This window comes from Carettochelys insculpta, chromosome 4 (assembly GCF_033958435.1).
Source record: "Carettochelys insculpta isolate YL-2023 chromosome 4, ASM3395843v1, whole genome shotgun sequence".
NCBI classification, from domain to species: Eukaryota; Metazoa; Chordata; order Testudines; family Carettochelyidae; genus Carettochelys; species Carettochelys insculpta.
This window is the reverse complement of record NC_134140.1, coordinates 62,613,440-62,640,372: the sequence shown is the minus strand read 5'-3', so window position 1 is coordinate 62,640,372 and position 26,933 is coordinate 62,613,440.

Genomic DNA, 26,933 nt, shown 5'->3' with positions numbered 1-26,933 from the left:
TTCGGGTGTCACTGATGGCCTGAAGATTTTCACTCAAGCCGGTCAGCATGGTCCGCACATTCCAGCAAGCAAGCTTAAATTGTTGATGTTTCTCATTTCTTGTTGATTTTCTTATTGGTTTGCCTGGTGCCCAAATTTCAGTCACTTGTCAGGTTCAGGAACCTTAAGACTCATGCACCCAGTGAGGCAGGTGAACTGTGGCGCTGCAGTACCCTATTGGCTGGGGCTGCCCAGCTTGAGGCAGGCAGTGACTGTCCAGTGAGATGGAAGGATCTCTCCCACCATCGAAGGCAACCCCTGGCGCTCGTTCTCTATGCCAATCGAGGAAGAGCTTATAACCGGTATCTGTTGCCTCCCGTGTTGATGCAATGGTGTTCAGCGATGCCAGAGAACCTCTCCAGGTGCAAGCCTGGGCACTTATTATGGAGACTCTGGGCTGCCCAGACACCAGTGTCGCTCTCTCGGCTTTACTGATACAGTCCGAAGGAGAGGATAACCTCCACATCTGGTACTAGCTCAGCTGCAGGAGTTGCTGGGACAGTGCCAGAAGTTGACACTGAACCACCTTCGGACTCCACTCCGGATTTTCTGTCAGGGTTTACTCCCTTAGCCTTTCTCCTTCCCAGGATAACCCACAAGGCAGTGGGGTGTGGAGAATGTGGTTAAGGATCCTGCTACTTCATACCTCTGTCAACGCGAGTCACCATAGCTCCCTGTGGAGCAATGACCTCATATCCCCAGGACCCTCCTCCCCACCTTTCACCGCCCCTCCCCCCAGGTACCATCACCATAGGACCCTCCCCAACCCACTACCCCCATCTGCTCCCATGTCCACCCTCCTCACTGCACTGGCCCCTCTCCCTCAGCTGCTGTCAGTGCCCCCAGGTCCACCTTCCCCCATCGCTGCTCAGGCTCTTCTCTTCAGAGACTCCTTTTCCTGGTAGTGCTGCCTTGCAGGGCACAGGTGGAACACCATACCTCTTGTTCGCTGGGTACATGACCCATGTTCTGATTTTTAAGTATAAGGATATCCCTTCAGTTAATTTCCTACCTCTCTACTTCAAAGATTTCAGAGCAGGACCCCAATAAATTGTAGACTTTCCAGAACCTAGGAAATCAGATATATCTTAATTCAAAACAGAGAAGCAGGTTCTCCTCATCTTTTTATGTTCCATTAAAGTATGGAAACCTGCAGGAAAATTGTTGAGAATAGAAATATAAGACTTTTATCTTACCAACTATATACACCTCAAAGGAAAATTCAGAATGAATGCTAAGGTGGCACCCCAATTGTTTGTGTTATGGGAAGTGATCCATTTCTTATCTTTTAGTACCTTGTTTTGATGGGGGAGGTGGACTTACAGAAAATTATGAAGGATTCAGAGATTTTCAAAATAGTCAATAGAGAATTATGCCTTCTTGTAGAACTATATGCAATGCCTCTTTCTGTCAAAGCTGAAGAAATTGTAGGTAATATCATGCTTTTTGTGGTGAAAATATCACTAGAAATCTGCTAGCTTAATTTTTTTAGAAACATAATGTTCTAGTTTTATATCTGCTCACTGCTGAATTCTATGCTGAGACATGAGCCTTCCTACAGCTTGTGTAGTAAGTAATTAGACATTGTGGACAAACCATTGTTTAGTTTATGGGATCAATATACAAGGATGATTAGTGCCAGTACATATAAGAGCAAGGTCAAGCCCTCAATCAACTTACCACTGCAATATGCTCAGTCATGCATATTTTTGTTATTTTGTGTGGAATTCTGTGTCATGTGTATTGATTCCAACAGGAAACAGCAGAAGGAGGGTGGCTGCTTCTGCTTTTACTACAGTTTGTTCTTAGTCTTTCATTGGAATTATCTTTATTGTTAAAAAAAAGAAGACTGTCATTTGGTTTACATACTCTGTATAATGTGTACTAAAATTGTTTATATAAATACTGTATGGCAACCTAGGAATGCTGTAGGGAAAAAAATCTAACAATTCCACTTGTGATAGTCCTTTTTCTTCTGTCAGACCACTTGTTGGCTGCTTACGTGTAATTGTAACCGTTGTTTGATATTACATGCCAGTCTAAGTAAGTTTGTTTACACAGGTTTGAATGAGAGCAGAATATAGGCATATAACTTCTGCAGGGTGATAATTCTGCCTTTAGGAAAGAAATTGTAGGCTTTGCAAAAAATATTGCACAAATATGTTTTCTCCATTGCATTTTTAATAGTTTGATTTAAGAGCATATTTATTATCTTTTTTTATTCATTTGCTTTTGGTTATTTTATAGACACATGTCCAGAAAAAAAACCTGAAAACTAAGGAAAGAAAGGGACAGAATACCCTCTGGATTTTCTTCCCATCAGCACAGTATACCAACTGAAACATACAATTAACTCTGAGGATCATCTGATTTGTAAGTAGGTTTAACAGCATGATATATCATTTATGAAGTGTTTTGTGAATAATTTTAGTAATGTTAATGTTCTTCCAGACATTTTCTCTCCTCCGCAGGCATGCGTGCAAACACACCTATGCACGTGTACTTGCATAAGTTAAGAGAAGCAAGAAGGCAGAAACATTTTATGATTGGATGTTCCCCTAGTGAATTTACTGGAGTCCAGATAGAGGGAGGAGGATAAGATCTGAAACTCTATTTATTTTTCTATAGGAAATGCTGAGCTCTTTTGAAGTCTTACAAAAGAAATCTTATGAACAAAACCTCTTGCAAGCACCACTAATAAGCTACTGTCTTTGAATACTGGTGTATCAAAGTAAAGTCATGTGGGAATGGGTAAAAGACAGAAAAGAGCAACCACTGGGATGAGGGAGGGAGACAAACTTCCAAAACTCTGTCCCACATATTTCTTGCCATTTTGTTAATATCTCTGTAACTGTAATTGTAAGGAATACTGAATTTTCAGTCCTGGACTCACCAGCTTTCCTCCCTCCTCCATCTTTTTTTTTTTCCTTCCCCCACCATGTCAGCCAACTGACATGGTGACTATCCACCAAACTTGATTAGTCTCAGAGATGTTTACTGGACACATGAAAACTTACCTGTTTAATAAACTAAATTCAATTTCTGTGAGCCCTAAAATGTCAAATGGCCTAGGCCTTTTAAAATGTATTTTAAAACTGAATATGACCAATGTGATTCAAGCCAAGTTGACAAGATTACTTATGCTTGCGAGTGTGAATATGATGGACATGCTGTGACGTTACTTTGACAATAGAAAGTATCAGTAATTCAATAGTTTGAGTTGGAGCATTTTGCTTCTTTTGGGAGTCTTTGCTTGATTAGGTTGGTGGTTGTCTTTTTGGGTTAGCAATTTTAATCAACACATTCAAAAAGTCATTGCAAGAGATTCTTTTTTCTATGGGAAATTTATAGCTCTTGTGTTGGAAAATCCTACATTTCTCTTCATTGAGAAAATAATGGAAATATTGTGGACTGACTATGATTTCATGAACTATTGCTACTACAGGGACCTTAAGGAATTGGTATGATATCTGATTTTCTATTACCCACACAGCCAAATTTCAGCTGGCATCAATCAGAAGTTTGGGCACTACACATGTAGGAGTAAAATTCACATTTGAACTATGTGTCCTGGTACATTGGATCTTTGGAGATGGATTTGAGGAATACTGTGGCCATCCTATTTTAGCATCTGTAATCTCTTTTACCTAATTCAGGTTTTGTAGCTCTGGGAATAATTTTTCTGTACCTCTAACAGTTTACTGTTTGTGTTCTTTGGGATACAAAAATTCTTCTGAAGCTAACTGGAATGTTGCATGTGAATTGGCAGCATCATCAGACCCCAGATATATGAAAATCCAGATGGTTTGTATGTATTCGCTATTTTCCCCTCATAATCAAATATGTCACTGTAGTTTCAACACTTTGTCATATAAACATTCTGCATCTAATGAACATGTTTAGAGTTTTTGAATATACAGTTTTATTGGTAGTAATTTTTTTAAGATTGTTTTGATTAAAGATGACTTTTGAAGTGGTCTCTGGAATGCTGTTGCCATCTGTTAACTTAATATAAACTATGTTCTTGTTTTTAGTTGTCTTGTAGCCAGGTTGGCTTCCTAGAGGGGTTCCTCTGCCTCTGAGTCAGTGGGCGGCCACTCCACCCACTTGTGTGAGTGCAGAAACAAACTCCCATGTCAATAGTCCATTAACCTCTGCCTTACTTTGGGTGGGTGGGAGGCAATAGTTCAGAAGCCCCGCCTTGCATCAGGCAGGCAATGGGGAAATAGCCCTAGGTCAGGGCAGACAGTAAATACACCCAGTCAGCAGTCTATAAGTTCAGGAGCCTGGCCCTGGTTCATGGTGGGGTGGCAAACGAACAGCATTTCCAGTCCCCGGTTCAAGGCAGGGCAGCAACAATGCAGTTCAGAAAGCCCACGCTCAGGGTGGGGTGGTGAACAGTTTGAGAGCCCAGGCCATAGCTCAGTGTGGGGCAGCAAACACAGTAGTCCAAGGGCCTGGGCCCTGGTTCAGGGTGGGCCAGCAACAAACAGGTAGCACTTTCAGAGCCCAGGCCCTGGTTCACGGTGGGGCTGCAAACAACTGTAGTTCAAGAGGCCAAGGCCCTGGTTCAGGGCAAGGCTGCAAACAAACAAACAGTTGGGGAGCCCAGGTATAACCCAGTAACCCAGTAAACAGTCTGTCCCCTTGTCCAGGAGAGTGCAGGCACTTGGCCTGTTTTGGTGGAGACGGGGAGGCTGCCACCCGGAAGGTGGGTGGCAGTGGGAGAAGCAGGCCAGCCGACTCCATGGTGTCCCGACCCAGGGTCCTGTTTGCAGCAGTGTGTTCTGCTGAGAGGGTCAGTGGGGAGCCTGACCACAACACACTGACCCAAAGCCCTTTAACGGCCATCACTGTGCCCTGGGCCACTTACTTCCATTCTCCCCCTTGGTGACTATCTAGATGTCCTGTTGGGCTCTCAAGTTTCAGGGGATTTCAGGACCAGCTGCGGTCCAGGTGATCCAGGCCAGTCCTCTGCTGTTTGAAGGTCTTGTTGCTTTGGCCAAACTCAGAGTGCAGGCTGGGGCTGGTGTTCAGGCTGGTCCTCTGGGTAAGGCTGGTCTCCAGGGGCTAAAAGGGGTACTAGGAATGGCTGGGGTTCAGGCAGTCCAATCCAGTTTGCAGCCACTTGCAGGTTTTGGGGTTCCACCTGGACTCAGGGTACAAGCCAGAGTCAAAGTTGCTCCTTGGGGTCACACTGGTCCCCTGGGGTTTCCGGGTAATCTTGGATCAGCTGGGTTCTGGGAGGTCAAGGCCAGTCTGCAGCTGCCTGCAGGTCCTGTAGTCCCAGCAGGTCCTCAGCCTCTCCGTGGTTATTTTGTGGAAAACCTTTGGATTTGTGGAAAACCTTTTGATTCGTGGAAAACCGAATCACACAGTAAAACTCAGTTTGATTCACGTTAACATAGAAATGGTCTATTTTATGAGTCATTCACACATGATGAGTACAACTATATTCCAAATTATGACTTAAAAAACCTGTAGCAATTTTAGTACAGTAATATTGAAAGAAGCTGTCCAATACATTTGTTTCTTTCACAAATGTGATAAATTTCAATTTGGCAATTTTCAATGCTAATGTTATTTTCTTAAAAAATCTGAAAAGATACTTATTAAAACAGCAATGGCACTAAAATATGGCAAGTCAATTTTGATCATATCTTGTCAAAATAAAAGGAAAATGAGATCAACTGTCTGTTAAATTTAAGGTAAGGCAGAGGAAATATAAGATTGTTATTCATTTTTGTCAATTTGTATAATTTTTTCAGTTAGTCAGACATAAATCAAGGAATATTGTATTTTTGGGGCTCATTAAAGAGATATTATACATTGGAATAGTGAAGCAGTCAGCATAATGAAATTATGAATGCCTAAGTATAACTATCTGTATGTAAATTATGTGAGACAGATTTGCTAATGTTACAGAAGAGAATAACAATCTATTTGACAGTTCCCTGTAGGTGCTACTTCTGGATGCAAGTGACAGATGTTAAATGTAAACCTCTTCAACACCAATCACTTATTAGCATGTGGGGAATGGCAGGGGAAGGCAATATAGAATTGGATAAATTGCAGATAGTGCAATTTAAATAATTTGTTCTTACAGTAAACTCTTTCATATCCAGTAGCCATAGCACTGGGAAGTTGCTGGATAGTTAAATGTTCTGGATAATAGAGAGATATACCTAGCAACGCATAACACTGAAGAAAAACAAGATATTAAGAAACAAACAAGAAGTATGCAGACTACTTTATTTATGAACAGTAGTCTTGTGGATTGTAAACTTATGCTGTATTTGCCATATTCACTTGTATTTACTTTCACAATACTGTACTTAAGGAAAACATAATCAAAATTTACTTAGGATTAAAATGCTGATTATTTGAGAGTTCTGGATAATAGAATGATGGATATGAAAGCATTTACTGTACAATGATAACATGGCCATTTTAAAGTGGTTTTTATGGACAAAGCTCAGGTATGGAAGTATGTATTCTAGAATTTAGTTTGGCAAAAATTTGCTCAAAGAATCTACAACTTTCATTGAATTAACTGAATGTTGTGGATAAAGTTGGATGAAGAAATTGTATCTAAAACTGGATGACGAAAACAGTTTGTAGAATGTTTCATTGCCTTTTTATTAGCAAATTCTCTCTTCTTATTTTAATTTGTGTGTGTGTGAGAGAGAGAGAGAGAGAGAGAGAGAGAGAGACTTTCATTTGAAATTATTCATTGAGTAGTCAGCAATTTTCACTGTGGTTAAGAGTAGTGTTAGTGATTGCTGGTCTGATGGTCAGCTCGGACACATGGTATTTTGTGTGTCTTCAGACTGACGAGTATTAGTGAAATACAGGCTCTATCTAGATTGCAGCTTCTGTCAGAAGCCCAGAGGTCTCCTGACACAAGTCTGCTTGCCGCTCTGGGAGCCTTCTGCTGACATCCTGGTGATCCTTGTTCAACGAGGAACTAGGGATGTGTCTGCAGAGGGTCTTTTACCAACATTTGACCCCATGTGGCCGGTCAAATGTCAGGAAAGCCTCTCCTGACAGAACTGTTGGCAGGAGGTATGCAAATGTGTTGGGCAATTTGCGTCTCTTTTGCCAACATTTCTTGACAATCTAGACATAGCCACAGATATGGCAAATATAATCCATCGAGCACTTAATGCCTTTGGAGAGATATTAGGAGGAATTTGTGTAGCCAGCAGGATTTGGGAAGTTGTGGGAAATTTTAAATTTGTATTATTTATGCAGATCAGGCCTGTGTTAACATATTACTTAACATTTTACTGCTAGAAATTTAAAAGATACTATAACTTTATAGATGATGAAATCAGTAGTTTGAAATTATCCATTTCTTAAACAGAGATTAACATTAATGTAGAAAACTACCAACTACTATTGTAGCTGTCTTTGAATCTTCTGAGAGTTAAAGCTTTTTTCTGTTTTAGATGACGATGTATCTTCCCATATAAATCTTCCAAACTTCCAACAAAAGGGGAGAAACTAAGTTAACAGGGAGAGCTTATTGGTGAAAAGTATTTGTGCATTTAGTTTTCATGCTATCTCCTAGGTATTGATATTATGATATCTTTGATTCCAAAGCATCATAAAATCATAGTACTGGAAGAGATACCTCAAAAGGTTGTCTAATGTATTTGTAAAAGTTTCCTTGTTATTCTTTATGGCTTTAGCTAGTATAATCTTGTTTTGCACCTTGGCCTTTCTAACCTTTTTCCTTACATACTTGTGTGGTTTATATTCAGTCCTTGTAATGTGACCTTGATCTTCAGATCATTGACAATTTCCTGGTTAACACAGGATGGTCTCTTGTCATGCACCTTGTTTTTCCAGTGCAATGGGTTAATCTGTGCTAGTGCCGTTAATAATGTCTCTTTGAAAAATTGACAATTATGTAACCTGGCTTTCTGTTTTCTTCTGCCAACAAGTAGAGTCTGCTTTGTGTAACTTGCATTAAATCTCTTACTCATGTGGTGATTCAACAGACCCTTGCAAATTTATAATTTTTGTCATGGTTTTAAATTTTCAGATATACATGGACTGTGTGATGAAATTACTGTGAATATTTTGTTGTTGTTGTGTTTGTTATTTGATTTGAATTAATTTGTTTTCTTGTATTTGAATTAAGTAATTTTGAGTTCTTTCTCATACAAGTTCTGTCATGTGCCCATGTACAGCAGATGATCAGTCTAACAAAAAGAAAATATTTTTACCAGACTCTAAAAATTAAAAAGGTCAGACCCACAGCATGGTGGTCTCGTGTTTTGACAGTTAGAACAACTTATAACATGAAGGATGCAAGGACAATATTTGGGCCCCAAGATGGATTTAGGTGATGGTAGATCAGGAAGTTCATGGAAGCAATCAGTTACCTTGCTTCTCATTAATAAGCTGTAGATGGAGACTTCTGCCATCACATAAAATTGTTGGTAGTGCATAGGAGGTCAGCATGATAGGTCACTTGAGTTTTGTTGAGATAACAATTATAGTTTTGAATAATTAAACTAGATTTTTATCCAGTACACTGTTTGATGGAAATGAAGAAATGAATGTCACATAGCTTGAATTTGATTATTGAGAAAGTTTGATAAACTATTTTTAAACAAAATTTCAAATGTGAAATAAACTTTATGAATATTTGAGGAATATATGAAGAAAAAGATTTATTTTGTTATTTGTTAGCACAAAGTGTAGCATGCTACAATAGAACACTGAGTACTGTAATTAGCAGTATGCTCTTTTCTTGTATATAAGAAGCAGTTATATTTAATGCTAATGACTTGTTGATACTCATTAAGACTGAAACACCATAAACTACACACATAGAAAAGCAGAACAGCTTTTATGCTTCTCTATCTTCATGGTAATGTATCATCTTTCTCTGTGAAATACTCCAGTGGTGTTTTTTATTGAAGGAAAACGCCATGGTCTCTCATTTCAGAATCATCCCACATGTATCAAAACCAATAATATTAGCTTTCTTTCTTCATTAAATTAATCTCATGGCAATGGAAATAAGTCTGTTTCAACTATATTTTTTCAGCCAAATAAAACTTCAGTTCAGAAGCTGACTCTGGTGTGGAATACGGCAACTCATTTCATAACCTGTTTTCTTCTCTGTTAACATAGCACACTGCTGCTACTTGAACTTCACTGTGTGTTAGTTTACAGGAGGTCAGGATATTAGTCTCAACCAATGAAACATTAAATGCTTTTGGACTGATCTCTTTTTCCCCTTCAGTACTGTAGCTGGGTTCAGACAAGGTGCTTTTGCTGGAGCTATCTTACTATAAAAGAAAGGAAGTAGTGCACAGAGAATTCTGCATGAGGGGCTGTAGGATTTTGGAATTTTACTCTCTTCATTGGCCCAAAATAGTTTGTATCTGTGACTTCATGGACATCCTGAAAAGTCTGTCTATCAAATCCCTGTGTACACAGATATTTGTGTTTACGTCACTAGTGAGTATCAATGCCATGACAAAGCACCATTGTGGGACAACATGGAACTTATATTCTATTATTTGAGTTACAGTAGTATTTGAAGATCCAGTCAAGAATTTGATTCAGCTGTGCCAAATGCTGTGCATGGTCATTTGCCATTTATGATATATAGAGGTGCCCTTTTTGAATATTTTTTCTCTTGTTTTTGTTATATGTTTCCCCTCCTACCTCCAATCTTTGCCACACAACTGAGTCTGGAACCATGACTATATCGTAGTGAAAGCAGAGATGGACTTTTTTTGTACAGTATTGCTATATTGAGCTGATGGGAATAAGGGGACTTTGAAGTAGGCGGGGTCCTTTCGAAAAGGAGCCCCGTCGGGATGAGAAGCACGGCGGCGAGGCACGTCAGTTTCGAAGTGCCGCGGCCACCTGCATGCTAATGAAGCGCTGAATGTGCATTTCAGCGCTTCATTAGTAAACTTCAAAATGGCCATTTGCGTGGCCATTTCGAAGTTTGGGGCTCGTGTAGACATGGCCCTAGACATGCAAAATCAAACCCCTAAGACTGACCCTTTGTAGGTTCTAACACCTCTGTCCTTCCACTAGGGTGGATCTCTCGGTGAAAAGTGGGGGGAGCCAAGGCCCACCCACTACTCTGGGCTCTGACCCAGGGACATTAGATGGGAGGCAGCTGATGGGTCTTTTTCCCTGGCTCCAAAACAGCAGCCTCCCTCTGGGCCACTTCTCCCACAACTTCCCTCTAGCACACCCTGTGCCCCTCTGTACCTGGCTGAGGCACTTCTCTCTTGCAAACCTCAGTCCTCCAGCCTGGTCTGCTCCATATCTCATTTCCCCTTAGACAGAGAGGGTGAAGCTTTTATAGTGAGCCAGAAAGCCTTAACTGGCAGCAGGTGTCTGATTAGCCTTTTTGCTGCAGACTGATTCTTAACAAGCCCCAGCTGCCTGCCTTGGCTGCTGGACTACACTCTGTGAGCCTAGGTTTTGAACAAAAATGCACTGACCCAGTTCCCAGTATATTCGCCTTCCACTAGGCTCTTGAAGCATGCTGCCCGTGGTCTGCCACACAATGGAAATGTCTCTTTTATGATGTGATGCTGAGATTAAATATCTACATAGTGTAAATTACAGCTTCCTGGAGCAGCTAGCTTTGGAACCCATAAAGGGGGAGGCAATCCTTGACTGTTGTAAGTGGAGCACAAAATCTGCACACTGAACCTCTCAGTAATAGTGACCATAATTCAATTAAATTTAGCATCCTGGGGTGGGGGGAGATACCAAAAAACCCTTACCAGAGTGATAATTTTAAAATGAAGAACTACACAAAAATGATGGTTCTAGTTAGTTAGAAATTTAAGAAAAAAAAAAGAAAAAAGAAAAAAAGATTATTCAGGAGGGTACAGTGTGAGAAAACATGGAGGTCACTTAAGAATACCATAAAATAGGCTCAGAGTAAATGTGTATTCCAAAGCACAGAAGACAATAAAAAGACAAAAGAATACCACCATGGCTAAACAGCAGAGTAATCAGAGGTCTTGAGAGGCAAAAAGGAATTCTCTAAAAATGGGAATCAAAACATAGGAAAATAAAGAGTACAAACTCTGGCAAGTAAAAGTATTATAAATGCAGGCCAAGACAGAATATGAGAACGTATTAAATATGCAAAATGTACCAGTAATGTTTATAAGTACGTTAGAAACTGGCAGGCTTCCCACGATACAGTGGAGCCACTAGATTACAAAGGGGGTGAAAAGAAGACAGGAACATTAAAGAGAAGATAAATGAATTCTTTGCCTGGGTTTTCACTACAGGTGATGTGGTGAGACACCCATATTAGATTTACCTATTGGGGTAAATAATCTGAAATATTTTCCCAAATTGATGTATCAGTAGAAAAGTTTCTAGAACAAACTGAAAAAGTAAATAGTAGTAAGTCACTATTGTCAGTGGACTAGATAATATTTACCCAAGAGTTATGAAGGAACACCTATACAAAGTTGCAGGACAGTTAACTGTAGTATGTAACCTATTGATCAAATCAGTTCCTGTACTGAATGACTAGAACATAGTTAATGCAACACTGATTGTTAAAAAGTGCTCCAGAGGCAAGTCTGTCAACTGTAGACTGATGAACCTAGGTGCAAAACCAGGAAAATTGATACAAACTATAGTAAAGGGCAAAATGCATCAGACACAAACATAACATGTTAGGGAAGAGAAAATATGGCCTTTGTAAAGGGAAATACTGTCTCATGAATCCGTTAGAACTCTTTATGGAAGTCAAAAAGCATGTACCTGAATACAGTGTACTTCATTTTTCAGAAAGTCTTTGACAAATCAACTCATCCAACTAAACAGTCATGGGGTAAGAAGGAACTTGTTTAAAGATAGGCAAAACAGGTTACTGATAAATAATCAGTTTTCAAAATGGAGAGTAGTGAACAGCAAGGTGTTTCAAGGATCTGTATTTTGACTTGTGCTCTTCAACATATTAATTGTCTGGGAAATGGGTGAATAGCAAAATGCCAAAGTTTTCAAACAATATGAAATTTCTCAAGATAGTTAAGTCCAGAGTGATTGCAAAGACTTACAAGAGGATTTCACAAATGGGGGTCACGGGTGGAAATAGTAGATTAAATTCAATAAAGATAAATATAAAATAATGTCCATTGGAAAAAATAATTCCAACTGTACCCCAGTAATGATGGGTTTTAAATTAACTGCTACCACCCAAGAAATAGATCTTGGAGTCATTGTGGTTAATTCTCTGAAAACTACTCAGTGAGCAACAGAGGTCAAAAAGGCTAACAGCATGAAAAGGATAGAGAATAAGAAAATGTCATAATGCCATTTTATTAATCCATGATTTATCACATGTTTTTGTGGCATTTCAGAAAGGATAGAAAGAAACAGGAAAGAAGGACAACAAAGATGACCGAGGATAAAAAGAAAAAAAGCTTCCATACAAGGTTAGATGAAAAAGACTAGGATTATTTAACTAAGAAAAGCAGTAACAAAATTGGGATATGATAGACATCTACAAAATCATAAATTGTTTATAAAAATAAGTAGCAGAGCATCATTTATCCTTTCCCACAATACAAAATAAGACATCAGCCAATGAAATTAAATGGAAGCAGGTTCAATACAAAGACAGTACTACTTCACACAAACTGCCACCAACCTGTGTAACTCACTGCCAGTTCAATACCTTGGTGCACACAGCAAAATGCATTCTGCCTATGGATGGAAAAAAATAAAAAGGTAATAGGAATACACAAAATTGTAACTGTTTTTTTGTTTGTTTTGTTCCTTTTAAACTGGGCAAATACATAGAGGATAGATCCATCAAAGTCTGATATCCAAGACTGTCAGCAATGTAACTCTGTGCTTGTAGTAAACCTAAATCTCTGAATGATGGAAGACAGGGTGGATCACTCTCATAACTGCCATGTTCTGATCATTCTCTCTGATGTAACTGGTATCTGACACTGTAAGAAGATAGGATACTGGGCTGGATGGATCATGATCTGTCTCAAGATGGCTATTGTTATATTCTAATGCTCACCTGATAGCTCTTCAGAAAAAAGGGAACAGGAGTATCAAACATAGCAATAAAAATGAATAAAGAAATATGTAAATTTAGTAAAATTGAGATCCCACTGAGCTCTTCTCATGTTATGCAGGATATATTTACATATCTGCAAGTATTTATTTGGCTATCATTTCAAGATATGCCAGCATTTTAGCTGAATTACTCTTTGTGGAAGGACACACACACAAAAAACCAAAGATGTCTGTAACTATAGAGATAGATTTAGATATGCATGGCACTTTGGCTAGGTCTAAATTACAGAGATCTTTTGAAAGAAGCTCTTCTGGAAGATCTCTTCCAAAAGAACTTCTTTCGAAAGAGAGGATCCACACACACAAAAGCAGATAGAAAGAGTGATCTGCTGTTTCAAAGAGAGCATCCACACAGCCCCCTCTTTTTCGAAAGAACAGGCAAGGGATCAAAAAAGAAGACTGTTCTTTCGGAAGAAGGGCCCTGTGGAGCATCTACAGGTTTTCTTCCAAAAGAAGGTTTCAAAATGGGGTGCTGTTCCTGAAACAAGAAAGGAAGAGAGATTTCAAAAGGAGCATTATGTTCTTTCAGTTTGCTTTTGAAAGAATGTTTTTTATGTGTAGACACTCCACGGGCTCTTTTGAAAGAGCCACCTTCTTTCAAAAAATCTTTTGAAAGAACTTGCTAGTGAAGATGCATCCTTTTATTGTTAACCGATAACTGGTAATGTAAACTGTAGACTGAGTGATAAGGTTGCATCTTTTGGATTTTCTATTTGACCATTAAATAAAGTCAGCATTGGAAATTTGGTTTAAATGTGGACTACATAAAAGAGACAGAAAGCAAAACTGAAACTAACTAGGAGACTAAAAAAAGAAAAAAGAGTAAAGAAGGCAGAAAAAAAGCCTTTTGTAAAATTAAAAAAAAGATGACTTTGGACACCACTGAGGAGAATAAGATAAAAATCTGATGAAAGGCTGGGAGAAAGAGAAAAGATAGAGTACTTCTTTTTCTGTCTTAATTTTAGAGACTGCCATAACCTGAGGCAAACACTTCAACATTGCAAAGCACAACCAATTATCCATTTTACTGAAGTGATTTCCAAGTGAAAGGGATGGAAATTAGAAATTGAAAACATGAAATAAAAAGAATACCTTGGGAATACTGTGCCAGAATGCATGTATTTAAAACTCTATTTTAGTAAATCCAGCTGAGATTCACCATCTGGTGTCAACAGTGATAGAAGAACCCCCTAGTATTTTACTAGGAACAATGTGTGAATTGCATTTTCAAAAAAACAAACAAATTTTATTTTGTATAGCAAGCTATCCATCACTTGGATATTAAGTTGTTTCTTTCATTTATTTTTAAGTAAATACACTTGTCTTACATAAAATTTCTTTGAAAAATATACATTTTATTTTAACAATTAATGTTTTACATTTAGAAATAGATGACAAACCTACATGCAGTCATTTTCAACATGAACATCTGAATGGGACTCTAAAATGCCCTACATAAAGGGTAACAAGAAAGCATTCTATAAACATATTAGAGGCAAGAGGAAGACCAAGTACAGGGTAATAGAAGTGGAAAAAGAATAATAGAAATTTGGAAATGACAGAAGTGCTGAATGATTTTTTTGTTTCATTTTGCACCAAAAAGGCAACTGAATATCTAAGATAGTGAATGTCAATGAAAATGAGGTAGGATTAGAGGCTAAAGTAGGGAAAGAACAAGTTAAAAATTACTTAGTTCAAAGTTTTAAAGTCACCAGGACCTGATGAAATGTATTCTGGAATACTCAAAGAGCTGATTGAGGAGATATCTGAGCCATAAGCAATTATCTTTGAAAAGTCATGGAAGATAGGAGACATTCTAGAGGACTGCAAATGGGCAAATATTGTGCCAATCTATAAAAAAAGATAAATAAGAACAACCTGAAGAGTTACAGATAAGTTAGCTTTACTTTGGTATCTGGAAGGGAAAGGTAATAGTGCAAATTAATTAAGCAATGAATTTGCAAATGACGTGTGCGGTTTCTAGGGTTCTACTGTCACGCACACAGATTCCCAGGTTCGTCTAGTGCTCTCTGACTGGGTTTGGTTGGAATAAGGGGTTGACTGAAAAGGGGGTAAATGACAAGGGGTTAACAAAAAGGGGGTTAATTGAGAAAGGGTTAACTGAAAAAGGAGCCCCGGTAGTGGGTCTGCCCGCAGCCCACCTGTCAGTACTGACATACAAACACACACCACTCTATCCTGTAGAACACGGAGGTTCAGCGGGGCACGCTTCCCAGCTGAGGCAGCTTGCTTTCAGAACTTCCTGGTCATTGGGCCAGAGCCCTTTTGGGGGTCCTGGGGCGTCTTTACCTCAGCCTCACATGTGGCCCTTACAGGCTCATGAACTAAGACATAAACACACCACAATACACAGTTAAGGGTACCTTTCCCTCTGGCCACTGGTCAGGGTACTGGGTAAAAGAATGGATATGGGTGACGAACAAATAACAAGACATAGACAAATTTAACACAAGCAATTGTTTTTACTTATGCGATTGAGCAAGTACAAATAATAATGAATAATAAACAATAAACTTTTACATTATGTTGCTAGAGCTATACTTATACAGGTTTCTTTGGGGGTACCGATAGGTATTCACATACTACTCTATCTATCTCATGAGCAGGTGGGGGTGGTGGTGTAGGGTGATCAGTCCTCGGCGCAAGCGACATTCGGCTTCTCCAGGGCATTGGGAGTCCCCCGCCTTGGGGTTACTGTTATGGTCCTTTATACAATTTTTGATGCCACTACTTCCTGGGGTGATGTATGCCTATACACCAATCATTTTACAACACATTTCACTTGGTCCCTTATTTGGGATGTAGAATGGGGAGGGCCCAGCAGCCTTAGCTTGATTATCATATTCACTAAGTCATGTGTCAAAAACCACTCTTGCTCCTCCAGGTTTCGTGCGTATTGCATGCGGTCAAAGAGGCCCCCATACTTCCCTTCTCTCTTGTCTCTTCTGAGACACTTCCCCATTTTCTTTAGCCAAGGTTACAAGTTGAGTGCCTGACCTATGCACCCAAGGTCGGTCATGCTGATATAGTCTAACTGACATTTGACAGCAAACACCTAGGCTATATGTATACGAGACACAGAAGTCCACTGCCAATATGCAATTTCAGCTACACTAATTGCATAGCTAAAATTGACTTATCAGCAGTCAACTTCAATGTGTGTGCATACAGAAGAAGGTCGATGGGAACATTTCTTCCATCGATCTTCTTTAATCCTCACTGCTTGTGAGGAATTATGGGGTCGACTTTGACCCTGGAAAGTGCTGTTTTGTGCATGCATGAAACAAAACCCCAGAAGATCAACCCTGAATGGGTCAGTTTTCCGTGGTAGTATAGACCCAGCCCTAGATGCTATACAGTCAGCATGGATTTGTGATGAAAGAATTATGTTAAGTCAATCTAACAGCTTTATTTGCCATGCTACTAAGTCTCATGCTTGGGGGGCGGAAATGTGGTATAGCTTGACTTTAGTAAGGCTCTTATGCTGCCTCACATGAACTTCTCATAAGCAAACAAGAAAATGCAAGCAACATAGAGCTACTATAAGGTAAGGTCATAGCTACACTCTGGGAACAGTTTTCCGACCAGTTATCAGTGATTCCCAGACAAGTTGGAAGATACTCTTGAGTCTCACAGGGAGCAGTTCAGGATTCATTTCGGTTCAATATTTCATCAATTTGTAGATAACAGCATGGGGATTACAGTTATCAATTTTGCAGACAATACCAAATCAAAAAGCTAGGACTAAATAGCAAGGAATGGATTGCTCAAAATTATCCTGTTCTGTCAATTCCCCCTGAAGCCTCCAACAATAATCACTCTCAGAAGATGGGATACTAGACTAGATGGATACTTAGTCTCACCAAGTATGGCTGTTCTCTTGTATAAAGTCTCTCACACATTGGCACACTTACTATTTTTCAAGATTTTTCTGTTTATTTTAACTTTTACATATGGCATAACGTGACAAATGAGATCAAACATAATTTAGCCCTTCTTAACCTCTCCACAAAATAACCTTTTCCCTAAACTATTGACAAGGCTGATCTTGTGATTTTAAAATAGTCTCTGAAGTTTTTAACTTTACACATTTTGTGTGGAGAGACTATTGTTAATCATACACAGTTATGCAATATTTGAAATGTTGATAAACAAATTGTCTTCCCACATGTATTAATATAATGTAATGACTACATAATTTATTTTGGTAGTAATTTAAGGATTCTGATCTATCACAGAAAATGACCACACTCTTAATACATTGATGAAGTTTTTAGAATGGTAGATCAGTGAGATTATGTACCATTTTGAGAGGTAGGTATGGCAACCATCCACAGGTTTGTGACTCAATGCCTTGCAGTGGACTATGGCTTAAAACCTGCCTAGGGTATCCTTGCAATCAGCTTCATGGAAAAGAATGAGGAAATTTGAAGTATACAGTCCAACAAAACAACAACCTAAGAACACTTGGCACCCTTGAGGACTACAGCTGCCAAAAATATCTTCTGCTGAGAACTACAGCAAAAGGATGTTGGTTGCTATATTTTTTAGAAGAAACACTCATTAAAACATTCGTTTGGGGGGGAAATATATCTGTCAGTTATCTTTTAGAAATCAACAAGTGCAGTCTGGACACGGTCAATTGGGTGAAACAACCAGAAAAGTAAGTGTCTCCACATTCCTGGATGAGAGTATCCATCCACCATTTGTGATTAATGTTTGCAGTTTTGGAGCTTTATTAAGTCCTGCATTGCTCTTGGAAAATCAAATAACAGATATAGGGGAGAACACTTCCATTCAGATGCTGATCTCACTAACTCAATCCAGGGATGCACAAAGTGGGGGAAGGGCCCCCTTAGGGGAGGTAGTGTGAAATTTCATAAGAGGGGCTCTGCCATCTCATTAGAAATGTTAAAATATGTTACTGTTTTTATGTATCTGTATTCACACTTACATACAGATTAATAAAGTTTTTATAATCTGAATATTTATTTTCATACACATGCCAAAAATGTTTCTTTTTCCATATGAACATAACCAAAATTGCATTAGTTTAGACAGATTGGGGGACCCTGCTGATTGCAGGGTCAAAAAGTGGGGCCTGATGTAAGATGTTTGCTCATCTCTCACTCAATCCATGCTTTTGACATTATGCAACTAGTTGTGTAATGCACCATTTATAGAGCTAGACATTGCTGCAAGAGCTGGTCATCTCTCTTTACATATGGGAATATGCAGCAAGGCAGCTCAGCTCTTGAGTTCACATCTCAGTTTGGCCCATAGTTACCTGACATTATTAACTTTTCCATATGACATAAGGAGAGTCTGAGGGAAATGGCCTTATTTTGTCGGCAGAAGAGAAGAACAAGGGGTGATTTGATAGCAGCCTTGAACTACCTGAATGGAGTTTCCATCGTGGATGGAACCAGGCTATTATCCGTGGTGACAGATGACAGAATAAGGGTCTGCAGTTGCAGTGTGGGAAGTATAGTTTGGGTATTAGGAACTCTTTCAGTAGGAGGGTGCTGAAGCCCTGGAATGGGTTACCTAGGAAACTGTTGGACTCTCCATCTTTAGAGGTTTCTAAGACCTCACTTGACAAAGACCTGAGTGGGATAATTTAATTGGGGTTGGTCCTGCTTGGTGCTGTATGACTTCCTGAGGTCTCTTCCTACCCCAATCAACTTTCATTCTATGAATAGAAGAATGTGGGAGGATACAATTCATTTGAAAATGGAGTTGTTAAACCTAGACTGCTATTGCATGAGATGGTGGTTTGTGATTGCAGGCATAGGTGCCAACTTTCTCTCCAGCTGTGGAGTGCTCAATCTTTAACCCATCCCACAAGTCTTGTCACTTGTCTTCCCCACCCTCATCCCCATTCCCTTCCTTCCCTCAAGACCCTGTCCTTGCCTCTTCCTGACCCATCTCTGCCACCACCCCTTTGCCCATTCCCAGTCCCTGCTCCATCCCCGACATACCCCTATTCTACCCCTTCCCCTGAGTCTCAATTCTTGCCCTGTCTCTTCAACACCCCTATCCTATCTCTTCCTCCAATCAAGTGCACTCCATCCCTGCTCCTCCCCACCATCCATGAGCTTACTGAACAGGGTAAAATCAGCTGTTCTCAGCTCTCTGGAAGTTCTTGGAGTGGGGAAGGAGTAGGTCTGTGAGGCCCTAAGCACAGGGGTGAGGAAGCTTGGAGCTGGTGGTTACTCTGCACTCGTTACATGTGCCCCCTGTGTGCTCCAGCTCCAGAACATCCACAGAATAATCACCTCTGACAGAAAGGGGTCTGAAACTCAGTAACCCAGTACGTCCATTTCTGTCCCAAATCCTCTGTTGTGTGTCGAAATGTAAGTTGAGAAACTGGACAGGCATATCTTCTTGGAACTGACTTCAGCTCTCTGATGGTGAGTAGTGAAAGAAGACTTCAGTGGAGATTTACACTTTGGTGTAGTGTCCTTTTGATTTTATTTTGTGGGTCTCCATTACTGAGAGAGCTGTGTAACTGGCCAAGTAATGATACAAAGAATTATACTGAATTTTTTTTTCTTTTCAAGTTGTATGTTTTAAACAAACCAAACCTTTGGTCAGGATGTCTGATAAATCAAAACAAGTGTACAATAATTTTTCACACATGTAAGAAAAATGATAGATTCTATTTTGGCTGATTGTGATTTACAATGTCCTTGTAATACATTAAATACTCAGGAGATGTCAGTGTTTTTGAAGAGATAAAATAGGTTTGTAAGGTTTGGGTTTTTTTTTTAATAATAGTCACTTTATTTTTCCCCCAGTACAATCTGGTCCTCTTGGTTTTTGAGTGTGAAAATCTGGGATGCTGGGCCATAGCATTGGAAATAGTCTCTAAACTTATACTAGCAGTTTTGTGTGTGCTTCATGTAATTACGCAAATTTCCTACTTTTGGAGGTTATTTCAGTTTTCAGACTGGATAATTACTTTTTTTATTTTTTTTGTACATTCAGAATTGTACACACAAGTTTAGGTTCAGACATTTGTTCTCTTAGTCAACTGATGCGCAATAGACTGAATTGGGCTGTAGAAAAATAGTGCAAGATTCTCCACAGTTGAAAACCCATCTCCACACCAAGCTTTGCTGACGCTGCAATCTCTTAAATGTGCTGTTTGATATATTCTCCAAGTGCATCATGAAAATACAGAAGCTGTTATGCTCAGTTCAGACACTACACCTCCTGATGCTTACGTTGGGATGGTGTCCCTCTGCATTTTCCCACAAAAATGATCTCTTAATTTCAGACCAAACACAAAGTACAATATTAACTTTTCATGATTGCATCGCTCATTGGCAATTAATAATTTATTATGGAATGATCCGAAGTAATTCACATCTAGTGCTTCTTCATTGGAGCCATAATGGTTGTGATAGAGAGCGCTAATACTAAGGGCTGTGTCTACATTATCCCAAAACTTTGAAATGGCCATGCAAATGGCTGTTCTGAAGTTTACTAATTAAGCACTGAAATACATATTCAGCACCTCGTTAGAATGCCAAAGGCTGCGGCACTTCAAAATTACCTTCGCTCCCCAAATTGCAGCTCGTCCAGATGGGGGTCATTTTTTAAAGGACCCCACCAACTTTGAAATCCCCTTATTCCTATCTGCAGGAATGGCCATTTCAAACTTCTGTGATAGTGTAGACATAGACAAGGTGAATTACATTTTGACCTCAATGTCTTCAATGACAACTATAAACATTTAGTTAACTAAAAAGTTTGACTTGCCCTTCTCTGTGCTGTTCATGCCTGTGACACATGATAAGCTAAAGTGTCTTTATAAAAAAAAAACTATCTGGAGCATAAATTTCCTCAAAAAACTTCCCCCTCCTCGCCCCCAAGAAACAAAAAAGTACTTTATTTTGCTGGTCATCAAAGTGCAGTAACGTATGAGCATAATCTCTCTTTGCCACTAAAAAACAGCAAAACAAGTGTACTACGTGACCTGAAAGCAAATAAAAATAAATATTAGAAAAGACAAACAGGAGAAACAGTTTTTCATAAGGTTCCTGAATCAATATTTTGAATTAATCTTTTTTGTTCTATTATATCACAACATTTAATCCTCACTAGTGATTTAATATGTCAAGGTTCAAAATCATGTGTTACTATCAATATCTGGTACATATCTTTGATTAAGTAAATCAATAAACCGAATAAAAGTTACCAGTGTTATATAGCCAACCCTCTTTTAAGTGAAAGTGCTAATTACACAGATTTTTTTAAGAATAGTCATGAAATTTTGCTACTCTTAAGCCGTGTCTACACGTGCACGCTACTTCGAAGTAGCAGCACTAACTTCGAAATAGCGCCCGTCACGGCTACACGCGTCGGGCGCTATTTCGAAGTTAACTTCGATGTTAGGCGGCGAGACGTCGAAGTCACTATCCTCATCAGGAGATGGGGATAGTGCCCTACTTCGACGTTCAACGTCGAAGTAGGGACCGTGTAGTCATTGCGCGTCCCGCAACTTTGAAATAGCAGGGTCCGCCATGGCGACCACCAGCTGAGGGGTTGAGAAACGCTCTCTCTCGAGCCCCTGCGGGGCTCTGTGGTCACCGTGGGCAGCAGCCCTTAGCCCAGGGCTCCTGGCTGCTGCTGCTGCAGCTGGGGATCCATGCAGCATGCACAGGGTCTGCAACCAGTTGTCGGCTCTGTGGATCTTGTGTTGTTTAGCGCAACTGTGTCTAGGAGGGGCCCTTTAAGGGAGCGGCTTGCTGTTGAGTCCGCCCTGTGATCCTGTCTGCAGCTGTGCCTGGCACCCTTGTTTCGATGTGTGCTACTTTGGCGTGTAGATGTTCCCTCGCAGCGCCTGTTTCGATGTGGTGCTGCGCAACGTCGAAGTTGAACATCGACGTTGCCAGCCCTGGAGGACGTGAAGACGTTATTCATCGAAATAGCTTATTTCGATGTTGGTACATCAAAATAAGCTATTTCGATGTAGGCTTCACGTGTAGACGTAGCCTTAGAAAAAATTCATCTCATAATTTAAGATTTTCAAATAAAGTTTACCCTCATATTCCAGTGCTCAAGTGTTTAGGGTTGGCAAAGGAAAATTGTCATAGGATGTATGGACCCTGCATTGGCTTTGCAACCAAGGAGTAAATATACCAGCTGCTATAGTGTTCCAGTGTAGACATTATCTATACTAACAGTCACGCTTATCATCAAATGAGTAGCCCTGTTAGTCTGTATCCACAAAAAAAAAAAAAAAAAACCATAAAGAAATCCTGTGAAACCTGGTAGACTAACAGATTTATTGGAGCATAAGCAGTTGCGTGCAAAGACCCACTGCATGTGTCTGAAGAAGTGGGTCTTTGCCCACGAAAGCTTATGCTCCAATAAATCTGTTAGTCTTTAAAGTGCCACAGGACTTCTTGTTGTTTTAACAGTAATAATGTCTCCTATCATCATAGGTAATCCACCTCCCAAAAAGTCCTAGGTAGGTCACTAAAGGATTCCGTCTATACAGGTATTTAAACTGATTTACATGTGACAGGACTGTTGCCCTGATATAATACATATTGTAGAGTATGTTGTGCAGCTGATGTTCTCAGCTAAATATCTTTCCTGCCACCTTATTGATTTCTTCGGGTGCTCATCCTGCTTTAGTCCCCTGATGTGTTCACGATATGTATTATACTTGATTGCCAAACCAAGGCTGCATCGACACTAAGAGATAAAATTGATTTTAATAAATGGATTTATTAATGCTAGGTTTTATTATATCAATTTTGAGCACCTTCACCTTCTCACATGCTCCCCACAAAATCGATTTACTGTTGTTAGACACAAGTAGTTTAAATTGAGTGCTGCTGCAGTGTATTGTGGGAACCTATTCCACAGTTTCCTGAGCCCCATTGAATTCTGGCTCGACAAGTAAATGTGGGTATATGATGCCATCTTCCCACATGTCATTCACATGATGCCATCTTTAACCTGCCATGTTAAGTATGATTAAGTAGACATGGGTGCTACACTGAAACTGGAATGAATCATCAGTAATGGCCCAGGGCACCTAAAAGGTAGTACACTTTTGACAGCCACGAACATCATAATCACCACAGAGGCCCTTTCAGGAACTTTTGTCTGGATTTAGGCCTCCTACCAAAGAAGACCCTTCTGTATACGTAGACATGATTGCTACAATGAAACTTGAGTGATTCATCAGGCTAAAAGACCCCAGACTACAGACAGGTTTGCACCTGGAAAATAAGACCCTTAGGACAAGAATATTCCATTCTGCGAGCCTTTCTTCGACAACTGTGGTAATTGTATAGCTAATACATTGCCTTCACTGAAACACATATAGCTCAGTGTATCTAAAAGACCCCCGGCTACAGCCATCCCCTGAAAATCGTTACTGCTGAGGCAGAAGCCCCTTGGGTGGCCTAAAGCCCCCCAGCTACAGCCAGCCCTCGAAAATAATGACTGCTGAGCGAGACATGCCCTGGGCAGGTAAGAGACCCTTGCCTACAGCCAGGCCTTGAAAATCATGACCACCAAGGGAGGTGTCCCCTGGGCGGCTAAAAGACTTCTGGCTACAGACAGCAACTGAAAATCATGATCATCACCGTTTGCAATCTGCCTGGCACCTTGTGCAGCACGTCCTTTTTTGGTTCGGGGTCAAGCCACGTGATGTGCCTCAGCACAGGAATGTTCCAGACTGTGTGGCGTCTCTGGGGGAGAGGGAGGTGATGGACTGTGGGAGTCAGGACAACATGTAAAGAAGTTCTGAATAGAAGTTTCTTATAATACCAGACAAGCAGAATCCCCACCCACAGCCCAGCTGACATATGGTATGGGGGGCCATCAGCTGGCATCAGGCAGTTCAGAGAAGAAAGCAGCTAACAGGGGCATACACAGAAGCATAGACCGCACAGCTCCTTCCTAGCAAAGAAAAAAGAACGATTTGTCAGCCTCTCATGACCCAACAGCCAAGGGCCTGCAGGTGCTGAATTGTAACTGTCTTCCTGTTGCCTAATTCTTCTGGAACAGAGAGCAGTGGAGATTTAAGAGGCAGTACCAGAGAACTGTGGTGCATTGTGGGACACAGATGGGCATCTGTGGAGGATAATGAATTCGATTTAAAGACATGCTGCATCCTCATTACTCTTCATTCGGAATTTTAAATTTGATTGAATGCTATGGCCATCAGGTGATTATGATTTTAGGATTTCGATATCATGTCGATTTTAGTGGTCCATAAATCAAGCTAATGGAATTTACAGTGAGGACAGGCACTTGGAAAAATCTGGCTAAGTGACTTAAAATTGATTTTATCTAGTAGTGTAGATGCAGCCCAAGTGTGTAGTATCAGTTTAAGTTTATTCTTGGCTGCCAGTTGCACAAGTCATGCTAAATATCCTTAACATGAATCTTGTGGAAACCATCCTCCCTAATTTGCAGTGTGGATTCTGGTCTGGATAAGAAAGTGAAGATATCTTCAGGAAAAGTGTTGGGAGCAAAAACAGTGTTTTTGTTTAGTGTGACTTTAAATTGTAAATGATGAGGGACTCTGGAAATTTTTGTTCATTTTTTGATTCAAAGAATATTTCTGTCACTTGGTCCCTTCTCCCAGAGTGGTGACAAGACACCAGACCCCTTCTAGTCATTAATGTCACCCAACAAGGTAGTGTGCTGGCTCCCACACTTTTCCTTTATTCAATTATGCTTCTGGATGCATTCATGACATTGACATTTATCAGTTCCACAACAGAAATTGTTTAATCTGCGGCACTTCCATGCTCTCACAAAAGGGGCAGATTTTCTCATTAAGGCCCTTTTGTTTCCTGATGACTGTACATTTGTTGCTCACTCAGCTGATGACATTCAATGGATAAATAACTTATTTGCTTGTTCACTCAATCACTTTGGTTTCACAATCAGAAACTAAAGAAAACCAAAGAGGTAAACTAGCCTTTGCAGGGTATGACATCTATACTCAGTTATTAAGGTCAAAAACACTCCTCTTAAGTCCTTGGAGAGCTTTCGCTGCCTAGGGAGTGTGCTGTCACAGAATGCAATAGCTGATTATGAGACTATCCTGATTGCCATGGGCAGCTCTGCATTTGCAATAATGCCATACTGCGAGGGAACAAGAGGCATTAAAATAAACACCAAGCTACTGTTATTCTGTGCCAGAGACTAGGATATGCCTATTGATTAGAGCAGAAGTCAGGCCTGATGGTCAGAGTGCGAATTGATATCCTGAAATAGGAAATTAGTGTCAGGGGGCAAAACCAAGATACAGAGCCAGAAACAGAAGTCAGTAATCAGAGCGAAGTGTCAGAACCGGTTCTCCTGGAATGAGGAAAGGAATCTGCAGTACTGAAACAAGACAGGAACAAGGCTGGGAACAACCGAGTGCTATCAGAAGCGTGGGAGAATGATTTGAACAGTCACCAATCTGCTGCTGCTGGGTGTCAGAGGTGACACTTCACACCAGTCAGTTGGGGTAGCCAATTATGGGGTCTGCTATAGGCTAGCTGCACTCATTAGGTTGCCTTGAGAGTGGCTTTGCTGCAGGCCCTGCTTTCAAACTGGCTTTACATCATGCCCTGATTCCCAATATCCAGGCACTTGTGCTGACAATGCCTCAGGAGGCTTGTGAAATATAGACAGCATCTCACTTTCACATTGGGAAACTTTATCTGTCCCATATGTGCTGCCTTCAATCAGTTTGCATTGTCAATTGATGGGACAAGATTCCTATTATCAAGATCTTTAATCTTTGTGGATGTTTGGCATTCAAACTATGCTCATAAAAGCTCAGCCAATTGGTTTGGCCACATTGTTCACATCACCAATTTGAGAATACCGAAATAATATGTATGGCCAGCTAAAGCAAAGCACGTGTTCTCATGGTGGCTGCTGTAAACAATTTAAAGACACATTGATTAAGCTTGAAAGCATGTCATTTTGACCACAGCAATTGGAAAGAAACTATGACAGAGCAAGCTGGAAACATGTTAGGCATCTTGCTATTAGTCATTTTGTAGCAAGGTATGTCAACACCCTATGTGAAAAACCTGAACAGTGCAAAGCAAGGGAGCAGAATCACCATAGGCATTCTTGTCTGTTCCATGTGTAACTGTGTTTTGTTCATCAGTCTGAACTTGGATGTGTGTACATTTACAGTGTTTACTGAATCCTCATAATTCACAGTCTACTCGATCTGTGGAAAATACATCACAAACAATTAAATCTGTTCTTTCCCTATGGAACTGTGGGTATTGTAGGGGCAGGACTGGGATGATGGAGGGTGGGGGTCCTATCATGGGCTGGGCTCCAGTTGCTAGTAATGCCATGGGCCTGAGGGGGAAAAGACTTCTTCCCCTGCAGGACCCGTACCCAGACCTGAATCAGACCCTCTTCCCCAAAACTGCAGTAACTTCAATGGCTACTGACTGTGATATCCCTCGGCAGCGAATCTATGGCTCCACCAGCCGCCAACCTGGACATACTGACTGCATGCTTAGCTATCAGTCCCCCAACTTGGGTGAAGAGGCTGCTGGGAAATAGCCATCACATCCATAGGACAGTTCTGGATGGCCACTCTGAAACATATGCTTGCGGGGGTGCGCAAGTCCCAGAGCAGCCTGAGGGGGACTCTTGAGGGGACCTGATGCTGGCAGCCCTCACCAGTGGCAGTGGGAACAGAAGGAAGGAGAACAGTCCAGCCATAGACAACCCTTCTCCCCTCAGTAATGAGGCGGGAAGCT